Consider the following 15,200-nt stretch of genomic DNA (forward strand, 5'->3'; position numbering starts at 1 on the left):
AAGGAGTTTGATTTTGAGCAAATTATCTGTGTGTATGTACCTTAGAACTCCTCTCTCTATGTGTAACTTAGATATTTCTACCATTCTCGCTACCTACCATCTTGAAAGTTTTGCTTGTGGCATGCGGTTCTTACCTTAAATGCTTATGTATGTTTTTACACAGTTTTATTGGGTAAAAAGATGTTATTGCATTTTAATCTTTTACATTCTGCCAAGTCATCAGGAGCCAGGAAATTGTGTTAAGACAGACATTTTAACTTTGACCTGTTTTGTCTGCCTATGTGGTTTTACTTTTTCCTTGCATCATGAATTTTGGAATGAACACTTAAAACTGAGAACTTCCTACTCATCCTTTGTCCCATTTAGTTTAGTTAGAACCTAGAAATTGGCTTATTTTTAAGAACTTTGGAAAGGAGAATTTATTTTTTGCAGATGGGTTTAGGTAGGGAACATGGATCCAATGTAAACAGTCATCAGATTTCTCTACTTCAGACCACACTTGAAGGAAATAAAAGCACACGTATACCTCAGTTGTCTCTTTTGTGGTTACAGAGAGGTCTAGATGTCTCTCATCAAAAGTTCCAGAGAATACTGAATTCTGTACTACTGGATAGTAGTTGTTGTTCAGTCGCTAAGTCGCGTCCAACTCTTTGCAAACTCATGGACTGTAGCACACCAGACTTCCTTGTTCTTCATTATCTCCCAGAGTTTGTTCAAATCCATGTTCATTGAGTTGGTGGTGGCTATTTAACCATCATATCCTCTGCCATCCCCTTCTCCTTTTTCTTTAAATCTTTCTAAACATCAGAATATTTTCCAATGAGTTGGCTCTTTGCATCAGGTGGCCAAAGTATTAGAGTGTCAGCATCAGTCCATCCAATGAATATTCAAAGTTGATTTCCTTTAGGATTGGCTGGTTTGATGTCCTTGCAGTCCAAAGGACTCTCAAGAGTCTTCTCTGGCACCACAGTTCCAAAGCATCAATTCTGTGGTGTTCAGCCTTCTTTATGGTCCAACTCTCACATCTGTACATGACTAAGTAGCTTTGCTATGTGGACGTTTGTTGGCAAAGTGATGTTTCTTTTTTAATACATTATCTAGGTTTGTCATAGCTTTCCTCCCAAAGAGCAAGGATCCTTTAATTTCGTGGCTGCAGTCACCGTCTGCAGTGCTACATAGTATGCAGTCGTAAATGCTGAAGAGGATTGGTTGCCCTTGAGTAGACCAAATCCTCTGGAGCAGGTGGGTCTCTTCAGCTTCTGAGTTAATGAAGTTACCCCAGATTGTATACCCCAAGGCCAGCTTAGAATTTCTTCTTTGGTATGCATTCTTGGGCCCCTTCTCTAGCCAGATTGCGTTAGCAAGAAATATTTTTAAATGGTTTGACTAAAACATTGGTGGGCAAAGAGAACTGCTTGTTGAATTTGGCTTCTCCAAAGGCCAGAAGACCCTGTGAGGCTATACAGCCTCTGCCTGTTTGTTGCATAAAATGACTCTTTAGTTTTTGAATTCATTACAGATTGGACATGCTTAAATTGTATTAAGACCAAGCCACTCATCTGTTTGCTGTTTGATTTTATAAGGTTCTTCATAGTTGAGGTTGAGGGGACAAGGTGAAAAAATGTAACTTCTCAAATCTCAAAAAAGCTTTATATAATTATATAATAGTCTCTTAACCATAAGGTTTTGTCCCTCTTCTTCTTCCTCTTCCTTCTTCTTTTTTTAAAATTCTGTTCCAGCTCTTGTTTTAGAATAAGTTTTCTCAACCTAGAGAAGTCTTTGATAACATGTGGGATGTGTTAAAATCTTCATTTTTCCTAAGTTTGCTCTTTGTGGCCCTAGAGATTTGTGCCCAAGCCATCAGTGGAATACACATTATTATTATTATTATTTGTGAAGAGAGAGAAGTTGCTGGTTGTTTGGTTCTGCCTGTCTAACTTGATTTCTGAAGGTGTTTTCCTTTGGAGCTGAGATCCGCTTTGAAGTGAAATAGCCCCTTTGTAGTCAGATTTGTTTGCTGATTTGAATTCATGTCTTTCTATTTTAGCCATCTCCCAAATAATGGATTTTGAAAGTGATGTGTGGAGAAGCTTAATCTGATGAACACTATCTGCCTTTTTTTTTTTAAAGCAGTCGGAGGAAGTCGGCTTTTTGTTTGTTTGTTTTGTATTTTATCCTAGCAGAGGTTTAGTAATTAACAACACCAGCATATCACCTGATGAAAGAACCCAGACTTTGTGAAACCTGTGCTTGTTGTACTTACGGTTTATTCTGCAGGATCCTCCATTCAAGTGGAGACAGGAATTTTTTTTCTTTTACATTGTTATTTAGATACAAGTTATTTGGGCCTGAATTAAAAAGCAAAACAAAAACCCAAGAAGTCTTTTTAAGTTCTAAGGAGATGCAGTCCTACAAGACTGGTGAGTGGCACCTACCTCTTCCCAGGGCAGACCGCTGCATTTGGAGCAGAGCATGCCCTCCCTGGGGGGCTGGCTTCCCAGGTGACACTAATGGTAAAGAACCCACCTACCAATTCAGGAGACATTAGAGATGTGAGTTCAGTCCCTAGGTGGGGAAGATCTCCTAGAGGGCATGGCAACCCATTCCAGTATTCTTACCTGGAGAGTTCTATGGACAGAGGAACCTGATGGGTCCATAGGGTTGAAAAGAGTCCGATATGACTGAAGCAACTTAGCATGCACCCACACACATGCTCTCCCTGGACATATTTTTCAGGTAGGGGATTATGCTAATAGGTCTATATTAACTTCTCTTACATAATGGATAGTTTGGGGAGAGAGGGAATGATTCCCTAGCCCTTAACTTGAATTGGCAATAAATTTTTCTGCTCTTTGATTTTTTTTTTTCTAACTGGAAAAGTTGCATCCAGATTGAGAATTATTCCATATTTTAACCTTTGAGCTGGCTGCTGAGGTCTCCTTGGGGACAAGGACACTTTGTAGTTATTTATAACCTATAGAGAAGGGCAGTAAGACTGTAAACAGCCAGCACACGCTGAGGTTAGGAGTCAGTGGGAGCAGTCTATTGTTTATTCCTTTGCTTTCAATGACTTGAAATTCTTTCATGTATCTTCTTGTTCATCTTCATTTTGACTTTGGATGAGCCTTACTAGCCAGGCTATTTCTATAAAACTCTTATCTCATAACACATTGAGAAGAAGAAAAAATAGTCTTTTTATGTTCAAAAGCATACCTAATCCTCACAGTCATTTTAGAGTCCATGGTTGCCTACTGCTACTGCTGCTAAGTCACTTCAGTCGTGTCCAACTCTGTGCGACCCCATAGACAGCAGCCCACCAGGCTCCCCCATCCCTGGGATTCTCCAGGCAAGAACACTGGAGTGGGTTGCCATTTCCTTGTCCAAAGCAGGAAAGTGAAAAGTGAAAGTAAATTCGCTGAGTCGAGTCTGACCCTGAGTCCGACCCTCAGCGACCCCATGGACTGCAGCCCTCCAGGCTCCTCCGTCCATGGGAGTTTCCAGGCAAGAGTACTGGAGTGGGTTGCCATTGCCTTCTCCGAGATCTGTAAACTAGGAAAACCTTAATGGTACTGACATGCATATGTAATACTATACTTGTTTCTGAGTTTTCCTTATATACAGAAGTTTCTTCTAAGTTTTCCTTATATGCAACAAATATAAAAACAGTTGAACTCTTAGATAAATATTTGACTATGGTAGAAAATATGTTCTGCATCATAGCCTGGTATAGAAAAAACTTAGTAATGTGTCTGGACATGTTTTAAAGGTGAATGTGTCTATCTCCGTGTCTCTCTCTGTATATTTGTTTCTATACACATGTTTGCACATGCATATATTTAATATTAATTATCATTTCTCTACATGTCAGTTTTAAGGGAATCAAGCCCTGTGTCAGACATGAAAATATAGATCAGTTCTAAGTAAATGCTAATAATCTACCTCATTTTTATCCATATATGGGAATTTTACCATATAGAATTTAACTTGGAATAACTGAGAGGTCTAGCATGAGTTTGCGACAGCTGCTATGATGATACTTTCAGGATTGACTTATACTGGAAGATGTTTATCTTAACTGTTGTGGGTTCAGGAACTTCCCATTTAGCCCTGCACATTTCTCTTTTTTTCTCAACTTTTCTTGGATTTTTTTTTTTAATCAAAGAAGAATGTAGTTTTGGAATGTGTTCAATTAGTTCTTTAAAACTGAAGATGAACCGTTAGTTGTTTTTTTTTTATAGTATAATTGTTTTACACTGCTGTGTTAGTTTCTGTAGCACAGTGAAATGAATCAGCTGTGTGCATGCATATATCCCCTCCGTCTGGACCTCCCCCCCACGCCCTCCGCCTCACCCCTGTAGATCGTCACTGAGCTGAATTCCTTGTGCTGCGCAGCAGCTCCCCACTAGCTGTTTACGCGTGGTAGCGTATGTGTCGGTCCTAATCTCCCGACTCGTCTCACCCTCCTTTTACCTCTCTGTGTCCACGTGTCCATTCTCTGTGTCTGTGCCTCTAGTCTTGCCCTGGAAATAGGTTCATTGGTACCATTTTTCTGGGTTCCACATATATGCATTAATATATGACATTTTTCTCTTTCTGACTTAACTTCACTTTGTATGACAGACTCTGGGTCCATCCACATTTCCACCAGCCAGTTTTGTTCCTTTTTAGAGCTGAGTAATATTACCTTGTATACATGTGCCTTATCTTCTTTATCCGTTCATCTGTACATGGACATTTAGGTTGTTTCCTTGTCCTGAAAGTGAAAGTGTTAGTCGCGGCTGACTCTCTGCGACCCCATGGACTGTAGTCCATCAGGCTCCTCTGTCCATGGGATTCTCCAGGCAAGGGTATACAGTGGGTTGCCGTTCCTTCTCTAGGGGATCTTCCCGACCCAGAGATTGAACCTGGGTCTCCCACATTGCAGGCGGATTCTTGCCCATCTGAGTCACCATGTCCTGGCTGTTGTAAATAGTGCTGCAGTGAACATTGGGGTGTGTGTCATTTGGTGGAATATGTGTACATATATATATTTTTTACATGTGTCACTTTTTATTATGGTTTTTTCAGAGTATATGCCCAGGCTTAGTTGCACTGCGACATGTGGAATCTTAGTTGCCCATCAGGGAGTGAGCCCTTATCCCCTGCATTGGAAGGCAGGTTCTTAACCACTGGACCACCAGGGAAGTCCCTAAAATATTTTGTTTTAAAAGTATGCTTGGATTCCTATAGCTGTTACTCATTCAGCAACTCCTATTAACTAGAGCTCATTAAAGAAAAATACGTTCCCAAAAGACAGTAGTCTAGTTAGTCGGTAGCAATTTCATTGAATAAATATTTATTGAATACCTATTATGATACCATTTTAGGCATAGGGGAATGCTGTTCTCTCATTGTGCTTTAACTTCTTAGTGGGAGAGACAGTAGACAAATGAAAATATAAAAACAGGCAATTTCAGATAGTGGTACTAAAAAAATGTAAGTTCATTTACTGAATTTGTGAGTCTTTCTTGTTTTGTAAAGTAAGTTCATTTGTATCATTTCTTTTTAGATTCCACATGTAAGGGGTGTCATAGGATATTTCTCCTCTGTCTGATAAAACTCATGGTTGCCAGGGGAAGGGATAGTTAGGGACTTTGGGAGGATCATCTACACACTGCAGTATTTAAAATGGATAACCAACAAAACCTATTGTATAACACATGCAACGCTGCTCAGTATTATATGCCAGCCTGGATGCGAAGGGGCTCTGGGGGAGAATGGATACACTGTATATGTATGGTTGAGTCCCTTCGCTGTTCACCTGAAACTACCACAGCGTTGTTAGTTGACCATATTCCCAATACAAAATAAAAACTTTAAAGTTAAAAAAATAAAAAAGAAGTATAAACAGAGTAATGTGATGAAAGAGGCTGTGAGTGAGGACTACTTCTAAACCCGTGGTCAGGGATGACCTGTCTGTGGATACTACATGTGACAGGACACCTAAATGACGAGAAGAAGCCAGCTGTGAAAAAAATATGAGGGAAGAAAGATTTCCAGGGTGAGGAAAGAGCCTGATGTGTTCACTAAAGGCCTGAGTAATTAAAGCCTGATGACTGAGAAGAGTAAGTGTTAGGTGAGGTCAAGAGATATACTGAAGCTTTGGCCATCATGACAAAAGGCAGATTTTATTTGGATAACAGTGGAAGCCACTGAAGAATTCCTGTCTTGTTTCTCATAAGGGTCTGATTTATAAGCTGTCTCATACCTTAGAGGAATTAATTGTAAAGTCTGCTAATTCTCTTAAGATATTTTTACTCACTATTTGAAAAGGTAATATAGTCACATGGTTCAAAATTCAGTAAGTACAAAAGGGAACATAATGGAAATTCTCCTTCCCACCCAATGGAAGGAAGGAGTTTCCTTCCTTGGAAGTAGCTAGTGTCCCTAGAGTCTTGTGTAGCTTTACAGAGATATTTTATACACACACACTAAATATTTTGGCATGTTTAGATAGAAGGAGCTTCCCCATTCCTTTTTTTTTTCCCCATTCCTTTTTAAAATAAATATTATTATTGCATTGTCTATACCATAATTTATGTAATCAATCCCCTGTTGATGGACTTTCAGGTTATTTCCTTTTTTTAAGTTATTGTGATTGCAAATAGTGCCACATTGAAAAACCTTTTATATTTATCATATTAAATATATCAGTAGGATAAATTTCTATATGGGACTGTTAGATCAAAGGGTATATGCATTTCTTATTCATTTTGATATATATTTCTCTTTGTGGAGTTTATAACAGTTTATACTCCAATCAGAAATGCTGTCCTTATCCTGAGTGAGTGAGTGAGTGAAGTTGCTCAGTCGTGTCCGACTCTTTGTGACCCCATGAACTGTAGCCTACCAGGCTCCTCCATCCATGGGATTTTCCAGGCAAGAATATTGGAGTGGGGTGCCATTTCCTTCTCCAGGAGATCTTCCCGACCCAGGATTGAACCCAGGTCTCCCTCATTGTAGGCAGATGCTTTACCGCCTGAGCTGAAAGTGTTATCAAACATTTTAATCTTTCCAGAGTCACTGGGTGAATTAATGTGTGGTTTACTCTGCATTTATCATTATAAATGAGAGTTGAACTTGTTTTCACATATTTAAGAGCCATTGATATTTACTTATCTGTAAACCATTGGCTGTTCTTTGCCTATTTTTCTGTTACACTATTGATTTTTTTCTTCTTGCTCTTTAGAGTCACTCAATTCTAAATCCCTGTGTTATAGGATTAAAAAAAAATACAGTGTTACATGTCAGTTATATCTCAGTTTTTTTAAAAAAGCAGTCATCTTTAACTTGTAAATTTTAGGAAGCGTGTACCTAATATGAGACATGAGAAACCCCAGTCTTCCTTTGCTGATTGAAATCTCTCTTGATTGCCCCTAGTTTCATTTTAAGAAGTGTCTCTAAATTTTTTTTTTTTAAGTGCATTTAGTATTTTGTTAGACTACATTGAGGGCTTCCCTGGTGGCTCAGATGATAAAGAATCCACCTGCAGTGCGAGAGACCTGGGCTCAATCCCTGAGATGGGAAGATTCGCTCTAGGAGGGCATGGCAACCCACTCCAGTATTCTTGCCTGGAGAATCCCGGTGGACAGGGGAGCCTGACTGGCTACAGTCCATAGGGTCGCAAAGAGTCAGACATGACTGAACGACTAAGCAGGGCACCAACTAGACTGAACTGCAAAAAGTTTACTCATAACAGATATTCAAAAGTCATTCAAACCTTGTAGCAGAGGAAATCAGTATGACCTGTAATTTAGAGGGTAACGAGAAAGAAGATACTACCTCCTGGGCTGTATATGATTGAGGATATGTAACAGAAGAAATACAGACACTCCTTTGAGGTCCCAACAGTTTCTTAAAAATGAATACACCCAAGTCTTTCTATAGTTCTGTGTGTGTGTGTGAACAGTCTTTTGGCATCTTCTGTTTTGGAAAATGCAGACGTCTCTCAAGTTTAAAATAGTTAACGACATTGGTATTTTTCCTTACTTGGAAACTGTACCAGGCTTTAAACCATGAAAAAAAAAAGTTACAGGTTTTTAAAAAGTCCCTAAAAAACTATGCTTTGGCAAGAAGCCATATTCCCAGCCTTCTAGCTTGTGCATGTTTATGTATTAAACCATATGAAATTGCCAATTTTTGACTGTCTTTGGCCTACAAAAACAATGATTCAGTCTAGTTTCTCCATAATTTTATCCTGTAATTTTAAGACTGATGGATATAAAGATACCATATATGCGATATGCCTGTATTAATTGTTTGTTTGTTTGTTTTTAATTCTCTGGATGATTGGATTAAAGATGGAAGAATGTTTATAAGGAATAAAAGATTTAAAAACTGCACAAGCTCTCAGGAGAATGGATATGTGTATATGTATGGGTGATTCCCTTTGCTCTTCACCTGAAATTATCATTTATTAGCATTGATAATTTCACCTGGAATTCTCAATTATTAGCATTGTTTGTTAATCAGCTAAACCCCAATACAAAATAAAAAGTTTTTTTTTTTAATCCTTAAGGGTTTAATCCCTTTTCCACTAAAAAGAAAGAAAAAAAGAAAACTACACAAGCTGTCTATATAACATTTTGCAGAGAATGTCTAGCCTAGCTCTAGCATATACCACAGGTTACACTATTGGGATGTTTCTGTTGTACAGGGAATTCATCTTCTATCCTGGAAGTATCCTGATTACATAAGAGTTCAGTTCGAATTACTGATTTATGTTTTCACAATGAAGGGAAAAATAACCAATCTTTTTCATCTTATAGAATGAAGATACCCTCAGAAGAGTAGACTGACAGGTCAGGATTTAATAGAGTGAACAGGAAAATAAATGGTAGTGTATTACAGATAGGGCTTCCCAGGTGGCGCTAGTGGTAAAGAACGCGGCTGCCAGTGCAGGAGACATGAGACTTGGGTTGGATCCCTGGGTCGGGAAAATCCCCTGGGATAAGGAAATGGCAACCCACTCCAGTATTCTTGCCTGGAAAATCCACGGACAGAGGAGCCTGGTAGGGTACAGTCCATAGGATCGCAAAGAGTCGTACACAGCTGAAGCAGCTCAGCACGCATGTAACAGATACATTCAGCCTCCGAGTTGTCAGCATACTGGGAAGTTTGCTAAGCTTTGGAAAATAAATTTCTTGTTAGAGAACTTGGGAAGTCTTGTTTTAACTTGTTTGAAGCCAGGAACAGTCTATGTTGATGCTTGTTATCTCCTAAAGATTCCCAAATCATGACCCTCAAATAGACCTCCTCTTTTCTAAAACTGTTTTTCTGCTGGGCATCTGTGGCAATTGGCATGAAGTGCTGAAGAGTTCATGTACCACCAGGCTACTTTGCTGATGAACATGTGTTTGCACATGGTGCCTACTCTGAGTGAAATTAATTAGGGCTGTGCTATCCTAGTCAATTTCCCTTCCAGCAGGTTGTGTGGTTAGAGCTCCTTAGAGTCTAAAACTGATTCTCTAGTTCTGCTGACTGCTGGGTGGACATTTTTAAACAATTGGAAGATGGGTGGGTGATATTATTAAAAAAAAAAAAAACACAAAGACTTGTGTACAGAATAAATGAGAAACAAAAAAGATAGGAAACAATGGCCAAGACAAGTTGTATTTTATTTTCTGGTTGTGATAATGGACCATAGCTCTGTAGCAACAGTTAATCCATTAAAATAAGCTGGCTTTTAAGCTTGTTTTTTTTCTTAGGCCTAGAGAATTCCTAAATTATTAATTGTTAGATAAGTTTGAAGTATTTTTTAATCTTTAACAATAAACTAAAATTAGTATTTTATGATCCATCAATATAGAGCTGAGCCTGCACACCCACAGAGCCAAGTTTTATGCTCTTAACTAACGTGTAAAATTCACATCTTCATTGCCAGCCTGCCCAAAAGATAGTTTTAATTGGGAATTTTGAAATTCCATTCTGGTTCCTACTAGCAGTAATGGTAACTGGATTTATAAAACTGCCTAAGATGCGTTTACTACTAGACAAATAAATGGGCTTCTCTGGTGACTCGGATGGTAAAGAATCTACCTGCAATGCAGGAGATACCCCGGGTCCATCCCTGGATCCAGGAGGATCCTTTGAAGAAGGGAATGGCTACCCATTCCAATATTCTTGCCTAGAGAATTCCTGGACATAGGAGCCTGGCAGGCTGAAGCCCACGGGGTGAGAATGTGTTTTCCATCAAGTGCAAGCCTATCTTGATCACAGGTCTCTTTTCTTGATATTATTATGAAATCTTGAATTGCATAAACCAGGGAGGCCCAAAGGCCATTGCAGTGCTTAGTTTGCTGGCTTAAGTAAAATAGCACATCATGTGTATAAGTCTTAACTTCATCTGTCATTGCATGGGATATTTTAATTATAAACACATGTAGGATAGTGTTAAAACTAGTAGGGACTCGTAATACTAGTGGTATTACTCCGTGAGGGTGCCCTATATCTTATTAATACTCTTCCATGCTTATTACTTAAGTAGCTACTGAATGTGTATGAGTTGAGTGATTTGGGGGCAGGGGAAATTTATTCATGTATACCTCTTTCTGTGAAGGATTTGAGGCAGTTTCCAGAAATACTTAACATATCAAAAGAGTAAAATAAACAGTTTAAGGACTTACAGCAAAATTAGTTACAGTGTTAAGAAAATAATAAAGCTATAGTACAGTAATAATTCAGACTCAAATTGAAGAAAGTAGGGGAAACCGCTAGACCATTCAGGTATGACCTAAATCAAATCCCTTATGGTTATACAGTGGAAGTGAGAAATAGATTTAAGGGCCTAGATCTGATAGATAGAGTGCCTGATGACCTATGGAATGAGGTTCGTGACATTGTACAGGAGACAGGGATCAAGACCATCCCCATGGAAAAGAAATGCAAAAAAGCAAAATGGCTGTCTGGGGAGTCCTTACAAATAGCTGTGAAAAGAAGAGATGTGAAAAGCAAAGGAGAAAAGGAAAGATATAAGCATCTGAATGCAGAGTTCCAAAGAATAGCAAGAAGAGATAAGAAAGCCTTCTTGAGCGATCAGTGCAAAGAAATAGAGGAAAACAACAGAATGGGAAAGACTAGAGATCTCTTCAAGAAAATTAGAGATACCAAGGGAACATTTCATGCAAAGATGGGCTCAATAAAGGACAGAAATGGTATGGACCTAACAGAAACAGAAGATATTAAGAAGAGGTGGCAAGAATACACGGAAGAACTGCACAAAAAAGATCTTCACGACCTAGATAATCATGATGATGTGATCACTAATCTAGAGCCAGACATCTTGGAAGGTGAAGTCAAGTGGGCCTTACAAAGCATCTCTACAAACAAAGCTAGTGGAGGTGATGGAATTCCCAGTTGAGCTGTTTCAAATCCTGAAAGATAATGCTGTGAAAGTGCTGCACTCAATATGCCAGCAAATTTGGAAAACTCAGCACTGGCCACAGGGCTGGAAAAGGTCAGTTTTCATACCAATTGCAAAGAAAGGCAATGCAAAAGAATGCTCAAACTACCACACAATTGAACTCATCTCACACGCTAGTAAAGTAAGGCTCAAAATTCTCCAAGCCAGGCTTCAGCAATACATGAACTGTGAACTCCCTGATGTTCAAGCTGGTTTTAGAAAAGGCAGAGGAACCAGAGATCCAATTGCCAACATCTGCTGGATCATGGAAAAAGCAAGAGAGTTCCAGAAAAACATCTATTTCTGCTTTATTGACTATGCCAAAGCCTTTGACTGTGTGGATCACAATAAACTGTGGAAAATTCTGAAAGAGATGGGAATACCAGACCACCTAACCTGCCTCTTGAGAAATCTGCATGCAGGTCAGGAAGCAACAGTTAGAGCTGGACATGGAACAACAGACTGGTTCCAAATAGGAAAAGGAGTACGTCAAGGCTGTATATTGTCACCCTGCTTATTTAACTTATATGCAGAGTCCATCATGAGAAACGCTGGGCTGGAAGAAGCACAAGCTGGAATCAAGATTGCCGGGAGAAATATCAATAACCTCAGATATGCAGATGACACCACCCTCATGGCAGAAAGTGAAGAGGAACTAAAAAGCCTCTTGATGAAAGTGAAAGAGGAGAGCGAAAAAGTTGGCTTAAAGCTCAACATTCAGAAAACGAAGATCAAGGCATCCAGTCCTATCACTTCATGGGAAATAGATGGGGAAACAGTAGGAACAGTGTCAGACTTTATTTTGGGGGGCTCCAAAATCACTGCAGATGGTGACTCCAGCCATGAAATTAAAAGACGCTTACTCCTTGGAAGAAAAGTTATGACCAACCTAGATAGTATATTCAAAAGCAGAGACATTACTTTGCCGACTAAGGTGCGTCTAGTCAAGGCTATGGTTTTTCCTGTGGTCATGTATGGATGTGAGAGTTGGACTTGGAAGAAGGCTGAGCGCCAAAGAATTGATGCTTTTGAACTGTGGTGTTGGAGAAGACACTTGAGAGTCCCTTGGACTGCAAGGAGATCCAACCAGTCCATTCTGAAGGAGATCAACCCTGGGATTTCTTTGGAAGGAATGATGCTGAAGCTAAAGCTCCAGTACTTTGGCCACCTCATGCGAAGAGTTGACTCATTGGAAAAGACTCTGATGCTGGGAGGGATTGGGGGCAGGAGGAGAAGGGGACGACTGAGGATGAAAGATGGCTGGATGGCATCACGGACTCGATGGACATGAGTCTTGAGTGAACTCCGGGAAATGGTGATGGACAGGGAGGCCTGGAGTGCTGCAATTCATGGAGTCACAAAGAGTCGGACACGACTGAGCGACTGAACTGAACAGTAATAATATGAGCTATATAGAATATCGGAGAAGGCAGTGGCAACCCACTCCAGTACTCTTGCCTGGAAAATCCCATGGACAGAGGAGCCTGGTAGGCTGCAGTCCATGAGGTCGCTAAGAGTCGGACACGACTGAGTGACTTCACTTTCATGCACTGGAGAAGGAAATGGCAACCCACTCCAGTGTCTTGCCTGGAGAATCCCAGGGACAGGGGAGCCTAGTGGGCTGCCGTCTATGGGGTCGCACAGAGTCGGACATGACTGAAGCGACTTAGCAGCAGCAGCAGCATATAATAGAGTATAGAATGAGCATGTGAGCCTGTAGTTTCAAGACAGATTTGTCTCAGAGCTTCATAGTAGTCAAGCACAGAGGACAACACAGACATTTATAAGATTCATATTGTCAGTCCCTAACTAAAAATAAACCGGGAGTTCGGGAAAGAAATTTCTGCCTTGTATATTATAAACTAGACAATATATGATATAATGAAATAAGTATATCCTTTTTATATTATTCCTGCAATTAATATATTTTAAAGATAAAGTAGAACAGTACAGAGGATATTATACACAATAGTAGCTGTCATCCCAAATTAAATGACATTTGTATCGTCATATTTGCCTTAGGTCGTTGTAATTTTAAAAGAAACTTGAGAGATCAACTTGAAATGCCTTGCATTCTTTTCCCAACTTCATTCTTTCTTGCTCCCCCATCCTGAATCTGCTACATAGCTTGTCATTGATTTTTTTCACTTCTACTGTATGCATTAAAACTCAACATTCAAAAAACTAAGATCATGGCATCCGGTCCCATCACTTCATGGCAAATAGATGGGGAAACAATGGAAACAGTGACAGACTTTATTTTCTTGGGCTCCAAAATCACTGCACATGGTGACTGCAGCCATGAAATTAAAAGACACTTCCTCCTTGGGAGGAAAGTTATGACCAACCTAGATAGCATATTAAAAAGCAGAGATATTACTTTGCCAACAAAGGTCCATCTGGTCAAAGCTGTGGTTTTTCCAGTAGTCATGTATGGATGTGAGAGTTGGACCATAAAGAAAGCTGAACACCGAAGAATTGGTGCTCTTAAGCTGTGGTGTTGGAGAAGACTCTTGAGAGTCCCTTGGACTGCAGGGAGATCCAACCAGTCCATCCTAAAGGAAATCAGTCCTAAATATTCATTGGAACGATTGATGCTCAAGCTGAAACCCCAATCCTTTGGCTACCTGATGCGAATAACTGACGCATTTGAAAATACCATGATGCTGGGAAAGATTGAAGGCAGGAGGAGAAGGGGACGACAGAGGATGAGATGGTTGGATGGCATCACCGACTCGATGCACATGAGTTTGAGCAAGCTCCGGGAATTGGTGATGGACAGGGAAGCCTGGCATGCTGCAGTCCATGGAGTCGCAAAGAGTCAAGACATGTCTGGGCAACTGAACTGAACTGTATGCAGATATCTGTAAATAATATATAAATCTTAAATTTGTGTAAATAATGTACTGAACAAGACATTCCAAAACTCTCTTTTCGTTAGTATTGTGTTTGATCTCATCTCCTTGGTGCAGTTCATTGCTTTTAAATCCTGAAATAGTTTTCCATTGTATGGAAATAACCCCATTTAGTTACCTGTTTCCCTCTTACTGGATTTCAGTTTGTTTATAACTGCCACATTGAACGACCTTGTCCATGTCTTCTTGTCCCTGTGGGCAGTTTTTCTAGGGCTGCTGCTGCTGCTGCTAAATCACTTCAGTCATGTCCAACTCTGTGCGACCCCACAGATGGCAGCCCACCAGGCTCCCCCGTCCCTGGGATCTTCTAGGGCAGTGGCTCTCAAAACATTCCAGGACCAGCACATCAAGGTCACTTGGGAACTTGTTCAGTTCAGTAACTCATTCATGTCCGACTCTTTGTGTCTCCATGGACCACAGCACGCCAGGCCTCCCTGTCCATCACCAACACCTGGAATTTACCCAAACTCATGTCCATTGAGTCGGTGATGCCATCCAACCATCTCATCCTCTGCCATCCCCTTCTCCTGCCTTCAGTCTTTCCCAGCATCAGGGTCTTTTCCAATGAGTCAGTCCTTCGCATCAGGTGGCCAAACTATTGGAGTTTCAACTTCAACATCAGTCCTTCCAGTGAATACTCAGAACTGATCTCCTTTAGGATGGACTGGTTGGATCTCCTTGCAGTCCAAGGGACTCTCTTCTCCAACACCACAGTTCAAAAGCATCATTTCTTTGATACTCAGATTTCTTTATAGTCCAACTCTCACATCCATACATGACTACTGGAAAAACCACAGCTTTGAGTAGATGGACCTTTGTTGGCAATGTCTCTGCTTTTTAATATG

General features: G+C 40.1%; 2 protein-coding genes across 3 annotated transcripts in view; both read left to right on the plus strand.

The window, feature by feature from the left end:
- The window catches only part of PHB1 (prohibitin 1), a 444,472-nt gene that overhangs the window by 218,631 nt on the left and 210,641 nt on the right, over positions 1–15,200 (plus strand). The window lies entirely within an intron of this gene.
- Positions 1–15,200, plus strand: part of SPOP (speckle type BTB/POZ protein) — an 83,516-nt gene that overhangs the window by 45,420 nt on the left and 22,896 nt on the right. The window lies entirely within an intron of this gene.

Source organism: Capricornis sumatraensis, chromosome 8 (assembly GCF_032405125.1).
Source record: "Capricornis sumatraensis isolate serow.1 chromosome 8, serow.2, whole genome shotgun sequence".
NCBI lineage: Eukaryota > Metazoa > Chordata > Mammalia > Artiodactyla > Bovidae > Capricornis > Capricornis sumatraensis.